General features: G+C 34.0%; 1 long non-coding RNA gene across 1 annotated transcript; it reads left to right on the top strand.

Annotated features, from left to right (window-relative positions):
- The first annotated feature begins 3,494 nt into the window (after window positions 1-3,494).
- On the top strand, window positions 3,495-8,477 carry LOC148605060 (uncharacterized). The gene is made up of 5 exons (XR_015916155.1): window positions 3,495-3,877; window positions 5,770-5,812; window positions 6,100-6,171; window positions 7,510-7,536; window positions 8,105-8,477. It is a non-coding gene; the product is annotated as an uncharacterized LOC148605060 (long non-coding RNA).
- Window positions 8,478-9,592: the final 1,115 nt, after the last annotated feature.

Here is a 9,592-nt window from a genome sequence, read left to right as displayed (position 1 = left end):
TATATATCACAACAAACGACTTTGACCTCAATTCTTAAACCCAATATGTTAAATGTATTTATTAAGCAACTGCCCAAATACGTTAAAATATGTCAAAAACTGACCAATTGATATGAATTCAAACCGGGCATCTATACGGAGCCAATATGAAAATAGAGGGCCAATACGGCATCATAACTTCCGTTTGTTTGACACCGCCATTTTGAATTAGAATTGGATTTCATGAACTTTGATCACCAGGACTAAAAGCTGCAGAAACAAAAAAACAATCTTCCATTTTATATGAAAAGGATATTTAAGACTGATTAATGCAAATAAACCTACATGTTCTTGGTAAAACACGAAAACAAATGTTCTACAAATCATCCAGTCGAGTTGGTTGATAAAATTGTCAATAAATATGTAATTTCATATTGGCCCTGTTATAGGTTTCGGTCAATCATAATGGCCTCGACACCCGTATTGGCCCTCAGCCAGGCCTCGGGGCCAATACAACCACCTCGACCAATATGACAGACCTCAAACCTATAACAGAGCCAATATGAAATTACATATTTATTAACATATAGTATCACATCCTTGAATATTTATTCAAGCTTTATCATACCAGTTTTAACAAACAGTTTAACCAGAAAAACACACAGAACATCAAATAATTGATCAAGATTTTAATTGTTTTAAACATTCGTAAACATATGTAGACTTTGTACTTTTTTTTTCTTGCATGTTTTGCATTTACGAAAAAACAGATGCCTGAAATCACCAGAAGAAATCTTTCTATTTATAAATTTGATGTTTTTACCATTCGAACCCGAGATGTATAATGACTGTTTTGTGTCTGGGTGATGAAAGAAAATTATGTTGGAATAATTATGTAACAGGAGAAACAATTAGCCATTCAGCAAAATATCGAGGGTGGTCGATAGCTTCAGGGAAAAGGTCATTGTGTACTGAACTAAATCACAAGCTAACAAGTAATGTTATGCTTGTGGTATTAAAACCTAAAATATGAAGTATAAACTTATAACATACTAAATGTTCTTGTTCAGATTTTTAAATTTATCATTCGCTATGTGGTTACAGTCTACGCCATTTTTGACAGGTATTTCTAAAAGATGTTCAATTATTGTCATATCAAACCGGCTGTTATTCGGTAGGAGTAATCAAGGGAACCAAGGTTATAGCGGTAATCAAAAGAATGTAATCCAGGGACAAGATCAGACATGGAAAACAGACATACACAACAAAGAACATAAAGTAACTAAAACCATACAAAGTAACAAACGCAAATGAGCAACTCGGACTCCACTAAAAACTGGTGACATAGAAACAAGTTTGTCCTTTTGTGTTTTGCATTATTCCGTTATCGCATAGCTGAACCTTTATCGCATTCATATAGGAATAAATTCAGTAAAAACACTCCAAATGCTTTCAATGCCAACGCATTTTTCAGTTTTGCCACTTGTGAATAAACCTTTAGAATTCAATTTTTTTTATGATTTACTCTGTAAGGTTATGGAGCAATTTATTCTTTGAAACTTTCAAAACATCGGACCAAGTGGCATTTTTGGGGTAATTTTGTATGGCTTGTGCTACATTTTGACAATAACCCCACCACTTTTTAACGTTGTCTGAAAAAATACAAAGTAATAAACTGGCATATTTTGTAGTGCAAAATGAAATATCTTGCAAATTATATTTGTTTATGGCCACTGGTCTTTACTTCGTGACACATTGTTCTCCCCAAAAGGGGCAGTCCTTGTGACGTCAAGAATATTTACTGTTATAATACCTATAAGGAAAGCGTATTCGTCAAATGCTTTCAAATGTTGAAAAAATCTACCTAGGAATGTATATTCAATTTCAATGCAGTATAAGTATACACCCTGTTTTTGTTTTGTTACACCACCAATATAACATACAACACACCAAGAAAAGGTGTGGTTTGGGATTTTGGAGTCAAGTATTTTGCTTACGATAGAAATGAATACAAACTCATTTAGAATTCATGTCGTTCACCAACACCAAAAAGGAATAATAACTAAATGTGTAATTTTTTTCCCACAAATTTTCAGAAGTTTACACAAGAAAATTTTCTTAAGAATACTTTTTTTTAAATAGTATTACATAATTACAGAACCATTCCATGTTTTAGTATATACATTTACCAGGATAATGGGCTTTATGTTCACTGAAGTTCTTTTTGTTGAGTAAATTACACATACATCATAGGAATACATTAACAAAATAAAAGCAGATATTCCATCCCTTCCACAATCTGTATGCATGAAATAATAATTTCAGAACATAAATCCAAGGGGATTTATAAAAAAGCATTCCAAACTCAGATCTTGAGGAATTTTTTTCACATAATTTCAGAAACTCCATTATATTCAACATAAGAAAAAGGAAAGTCATTGGTTTCAATAATTTTGTTTAAGAAAGCAATTTTTATACTTGGGTGATCTATTTTCTGGTGATTTTTTTCCCATCACAGTCATCTAAACCGATAAATTTAAAACATAAACAGGATATCATGTACACATATGTCAGATAAGTATACTCCTGAATAATCTTAAATTAAGTAATATGTAGCGAACATTTCAATCTACGTCTGACCCGTACTCAAATATTACCATTCACTAAAAATAACGCATTAGAGTCAACGAGGGCCCTTGCGTTGTTAAATATGCGTTACTAAATTAGTTATTGTTTTTAACTTTGTCAGCCAACACTCTTTCTGTTCATATGTAACATCTTATTTGCATTTTGTAAACTAGAAAACTAGATGCGTATACTTGCTCGTATCAGATAATTTTATTAGTTACGTGTAAGGAAAACAAACTGGAAGTACAGTCATCCTGAAAACAAATTTAATACGTTTTCCTTTATATGTTTCCTTCATATCCTAATTATTCGGTTATTACAACCTAATCACCTTTAAAAAGGGGGGATAGACCACCAAGAAAAAAGTTTAACACATTTATCAGCTTCTTTAAACCATTTTTTTTTTCAATGTTTGCCAAAGAAAATAAATCGAATCAAGTGTTATTTAAAGATGAAACGATAAGAAACTACGTTCAGTCTAAACCAAAGACATTGATGGTAACTAGAGCAAATGAGTGTGGAAACGGTCATTTGTTGAAGGCAATGAGAGGCTGTTTATCAATTATCAAATTACAAAACATCTGTTTTATCAGATATGAAACGAAATTCTTGTTCCATCTAAATATTAAAATATCAAATTATATCACATTTGTGGTATCAGATATAAAACCAAATTCTTGTTCCATCAAAATATTGCAATTTACTATTAACCGAATTTCATTCTGAAATGTTTACATTCATATATATTTTTCATTTTCATTTATTAAGTAATTTATATCTGTGTAAGAAAGACAGTTGGTATTTCTTTTTATATTTTTCTCCTATTTCTATCTTTATCTTTTTATGAAAGAGGGGAATTCCTTATTATTGGAAAAAATATGGATTGATTGATTCATTGATAAATATGTGTTGAATGTTCATATTGCATTAAGTTCTGTACGGGAAGGTTTGAAGAATCGAACAAACACTGTTTTGTACTAGTCTATCGTGGTTAACCGAATCTTTACATTATACTGTCGCCATATTGGATGATATACCTATCTGTACTGTTTATTTTGTGAGCTAGCAAATTAAAGATTCGGTTAACCAAGTTAGACTAGAACAAAGTATGGTTTGTTTGTCACTCTTACTTATTAGAACAGCATGCATGGTGGAAGCAGTCACCATAAGTTTAAAAATTGTTATGATTAATTCGGCCAATGTGCGAATCTGGACCTCCCGAACTTTCAGTAAGCACGCTACCCCGAAACTACTGAGGCAGTTACAAAAAGTAAGTATAGAAAATTTCCTATTGAATGCTTAACCTTATTTGTCCTTTCTAAAATTGATTTGTTCACAAACATATTTGCAAATAAGTAACAATGTAATTTAAACTAAGGTACTTATACTATTAGTATTTGATGCATTTTCTTTTCTTTTTAATACATGTATAATACACTACAAGCAGTATTTTTGTCGGAACGTTTGATAAACGATCATAATGATCAAATAATCAACTGTTTGTATAGAAAAGGCTGATCTTATGGATCGTTATGGTGTATCCATCTGCACCATGAAAACTGATTTATTCAACGGGTCATAGTTTTCCTTTCCTCGTTTGTCTACCCTGGACTTGACTTTTTATGAACAACTCGGCGGGTGTTTCTAGAAAAACAGAGGACACTTACCCAACCGATGCACCTGGTCCATGCTCCCAGTTTTTAGTGAAATCCGAGTTGCTCATTTGCTTGTGTTACTTTGTATGTATTTTTTTAGTTACTTTATGTTCTTTGTTGTGTATGTCTGTTTTCCATGTCTGGTCTTTGTCCCTGGATTGCATTCTTTTGATTGCCATAATAACCTTGGTTCACTTGATTACTCTTTAACAAAAATAAAACAATTAAATAATTTAAACTATAGATTCAGGTTGAAGTGTTGAAAGGACAAATTAATTATTTGCATATTGTACCCTTGTTTCAGTCGTCAGTGAAGACTTTTTAATGAACCATGACGATAACAGTCTCAATAAGTCAAAACAAAAACATGTGCTTCCTCAACACGAGATTTCGGAATTATATCATTATGATGGTGTTACTTTCATTACTTCACAACAAACGATTCGATTTTCCCCCTAACTTTTATGTACTTTGTCCCCATTAACAAATTTTAAAAGGTTCAAAAATTTGAGTTTGTAATTATTAAATACTTTAGTCGTCTCTTGTAAAGTACGTTCATAGAGGCTAGAAACCACTACTTCAACCTCCCATAGGGTTCAATAGTAATTTCACATTTTTGATTGGTTTCCGTTGACTAAACCCTAACTCTAACCAACAAAAGACATCAGCATGATTCTTCATGTGTCAGCTCGCCATCCGCAGAATGGTATATGGAGTTAGCAGACCTGCAGTTCAGCAGTGGTCTCCGAAAGTGAAGGGTCTATAAAAAGCATGGGAAATTCCAATGTTGTCACAAGATAGGGGTTTGTTTTTATTTTCATTAAGGATAATAGGATTTAAAGAACAGGAAGAATAATGCACTTAAAAATATGCAGAAATGTTCTTCATTTCAGAAACAGTTTTAATTTTTGAAATAGAACAATAACTTTTTGCACAGCACTATGAGGAACAGTTTGTTATTTCTGCGTAGGACTATTTTTCATCCCTAATGCCCATTGTTTTAATTTGTGGTCTGTAACCTATATTATACAAATAACAGGTGATGTTAGACGTGAAGCTTTGTCGTGAAGTATTTGTTTATTTGTGCCCGTGTTATTTGTATCGTACTTTGTCATTTCGTTATTTTTTTTTTCTCATACAACATCTATTACTGTTTGCTATTAATATGATTGTATGTTATATGTATATGTCGCTTTGTACCCCTTTTCTATCCACTACGGTTGTATTCAGTCATCACCAAAATTCATTCCAATAATCATTCTTCGTCCCTATACTACAAAAACTAATGACAGGAGTATGCTGTCGGGTCTTTTTTATAATATGAAAAAAATCATGATCCGTTCTGTATATGCTCCAAGAGAGACGTACACATTTATATTTATTAACCTAAAAAAATCTGGTTTGCTTTTCTGCATTAAGTTGTCCATGTTGATAACAAATGAAAACACATAATACGCTGGTAAAAATGCAGGCAAATTGTAAAATGGCCTTTTATTTTTTTTTTCAGCCATTTCCGTCTTAGTAACAAATATGATGATAACTAGACAAACGTAAGTGACACCAAAGTGCAACAAAGGTATACTTTACCCATTTAATCAATTTATTCATCATTTTTATTTAAATTAAAAATTGCATCATCTTATTTTCTCATTATTTGTTTTTCGCCTCACATACATGCAGCTGATTTTACAAATTGATCAGTAAGGTTATATGATTAAACTTTAAAAAAAAAAAAAACAAGTGTCCTTAGTAATTGTTATGTAGAATATATTTATTAAGAAAAGAAATATATAAGACTTTATAAACTGGGTGTTGTTAATTTTATTTTATCTACCAGAGATAAAGGCAGGTGGGTGATACTCTGAAATACTTTTGCCCAAGATAAACACTGCAGACAACAGGAAATCAGGTAATCAGCTGATGTTAGACATAAAACCTCGTTCTGAATATCTTATTTGTTTACTTGTGCTCGTGCTACTCGTTTTGTTTCTATTTATTGGTATTGCAGCTGATCCTTCATAACTGTACGATGTATTTATGATTCCAATTTATCTATCTCTTGCCGTTTTATATGTATATGCGATATTGTCGAAACAAAATTTAAGAGACTTCAACGTTTAGTTTCATATATTAAGAAAAAATAAACTGTCTGTCAAAATAAAAGTCGTGCATTTAATAAATGGTATTGGCTTGATAACTCTATATAAATAACGTATTATCTTTAAACTAATCCTAATTTCGGGGTTTTGATACATCGCATCTACCCAAAAGAACTTGAGATAAAGGATACTACAGACACTGTGTAGTTAGCCTCATATCTGGTAAAGGAAAACTATTGACCAAACTTTACGACAAACCTGATGACTTTTCATTCAGAATTGTCAACTTTTCTTTTATCTTTAGCAACATCCCTTCGGCACCTGCGTATGGAGTGTTCATATCACAACTCATACGTTATGCCAGAGCTTGCCGAAACTACGCAGACTTTTTGTATCAAGCTAGAATTCTTACAAATAGGCTTCTGGAGCAGGGTTATGTTGAAGCTTATCACTACAGAAGTTTTATGGTCGTCATCATGAACTCGTGGATCGTTATGGTGTATCCATCTGCACCATGAAAACTGATTTATTCAACGGGTCATAGTTTTCCTTTCCTCGTTTGTCTACCCCTGACTTGACTTTTTATGAGCAACTCGGCGGGTGTTTCTAGAAAAGCAGATACAGGTATCGGGATTGTGGCTTGGGGCAATGCCCAAATGATTCTCCAATTTTCTTTTTTTTTTAAGAATAGACCTGCAGCAGCGATAAGCTTGTCGTAAAAGGCGACTAAACAGTGCTAAGAACCCTAGCCGGGGGCTAGGGCGCTCTGCCCACAGAGCAACTGGGATGTGTGCCCCAGGTGGTGGAATGGGGTACCCCTGGCGTGTAACATGCTAAGGTTGTCAGGCTATAATACGGAAAACCTGACCGCAAACCATAGTGGTGCAACGTGTTGGGAAAGATACCACGTTCCTCTCACGTTAATGAACCCTACTGTGGCATTCTCCCGGAGTAGGAACCATAGGGCTCCGTCACAGGGGGCTAAATTGCCCGACCCTACCCACCTCTCCTTATTTCCAGTGGCAATCGAAATTTATCGACCCCATTGTCCTTGTGTCCCATCCCATTTTCATTTCATCATTTCATGTTTATTTTGTCAACCCCAACAAACAAACAAACAAACCTAATTTAAATAATATATATTTTAGAGGTACTGGAGAAAGGAAAAAGGGAAAGTAAGTATCCATACACGTGATTTTGTTTGTGTATGAGTACACAACTGCTGAAAGAATCACAGAATAAGTCCATCAGGTGCAGGTAAAACAAAATTGGCATTTCGAGTAGGAGTTGATAATTTAATTTAGCACTTTTCAGGCTTACACCGACTTTAGAGCAAGACAAAGTCTGGTTTTGGTAATTGTCACATGCGTTTCCCTTGTTTCATTTTCCCTTCATTTAACCTAGAAATTAAAACACGACACGTTTCAGACATGCTAGCGAAGAGGAGAAGAAATTACATATAACGCTATTCTCTGCATGATTAAATATTATATAGTTTCGGAATAATCCATAAAAATACAAAGCAAAGAAAACGTTTGATATGAGTAAGAAGTTGATAACTTGCTTTTGCGTCTTTCAATCATCTTCGGTACAAGATGTTACACCTTTTACAAGAAAACGGAAACATGTTTTCACTATAAAACAAAATATTAACAAAATGTTCTGATTTAGACTGCATATGCTCATATTTTGTATATTTATACTATAATAGTGTAGAGTCATTATAAATAGGTTTTCTTTCAGGGGGAGACACATATTCAGCTTATAATTATTAAGAGGTCATCGCTGTCCATTTGGAAAAGACTATGTACACGTAATGTGCTTTAGATAGTATGCTCTGTCAAGTAGAAAGTACTTCTCTGTCTAAGAACTAGGCAAAACGTGTAAAGGTTATGTCAAATGAACATTCACTGGACTACAAGGATGCTTGGGACAGGCATATAAAATATGCGGCGGGGTTAAACATGTCTGGGAGTGCTCGACCCTCCCCAACCAGGGACATTGACGAGAACATACAACAATAAAAAAGAACTATATAATATGTTGAATTCAATTTTAACTTTTGGGATTGATAAAGAATACGAACACTTTAACAACAAGCTGTATCTATCTTTAATGTGTACTTGTTTTTTTTCTGGAAGCTAGTTCAAAATCCAAAAGCAACAGATAGGCAAACATAGTTTACTCAAATAGTTCTAGCCAGCACAACATATAATACCTATCATCCATACAAGACATGCACACTACAAGACGTTTAGCATCTACTTAAAATATTTTAATATACTTTAAAAAAAAGAAAGATATGAAAATTATATTTTATTTAATCTGGTGCTGATGCATAATTTACCTACATTTAAAAATGATATAGCCAGTCATACGTGGCCATATTTAATAGGTTTATCGTCTGTACAAACACGTGGAGAAAACACCACCTGCTTAAACAAAGATGTTAATTAAAGAGACCCGTGCAAGTGCAGGAGTCAAAACAATAGGCCTGCAGCAGAGAAAAGCTTGTCATAAAAGGCGATAAAAAAGTGCTCAGAACCTAAGCCGGGGGCTAGGGCGCTCTGCCCACAGAACAATTGGGTTGTGTGCCCTAGGTGGTGGAATGGGGTACCCCTGGTGTTTTACATGCTGGGGTTGTCAGGCTATAATACGGAAAACCTGATAGCAAACAATAGTGGTGCACCGTGTTGGGAAAGATGCCACGTTCCCCGCACGTTAAAAAACCATACTGTGGTATTCTCTCGGAGCAGGAACCATAGGACTCCGGCACAGCAGGCTAAATTGCACGACCCTTCCCACCTCTCCCTATTTTCAATTGCAATCAAAATTTGTCGACCCCATTATCCTTCTGTCCCATCCCACTTTTCATTTCATCGTCATATCATGTTCATGTTATCATCCATTTCATATTCGCCTGAATATAACTGAAATATTGTTGCTCGGGCGTTAAACCCCAACAAACAAACAAACGTTAATTAAAGATGACCAATATATCAAAATTAGGATAATATTCCTCTTGCACCGCGTGTCTCCAAAACACGTCCCCTAGCCACATAAAATAAATTTCAATCTTACATTCAGTCTGAAATCGTATATTCCTAAACATCATATCCCAATTCTTTATTTGACTGGCTGTCCTTTCATATTCCATTACTTAATTTCAGTCTCCATTTTTGTAAACTGAAAACCAAAGCCCTTATATACTGTTCAACACAAATTTAACAC

This window comes from Perna viridis, chromosome 10 (genome assembly GCF_037379345.1).
Source record: "Perna viridis isolate PV_CMFRI_1.1 ecotype Kerala chromosome 10, ASM3737934v1, whole genome shotgun sequence".
NCBI lineage: Eukaryota > Metazoa > Mollusca > Bivalvia > Mytilida > Mytilidae > Perna > Perna viridis.
Note: the sequence above shows the minus strand (reverse complement) of the source record. Positions and strands in the feature narration are given on the sequence as shown.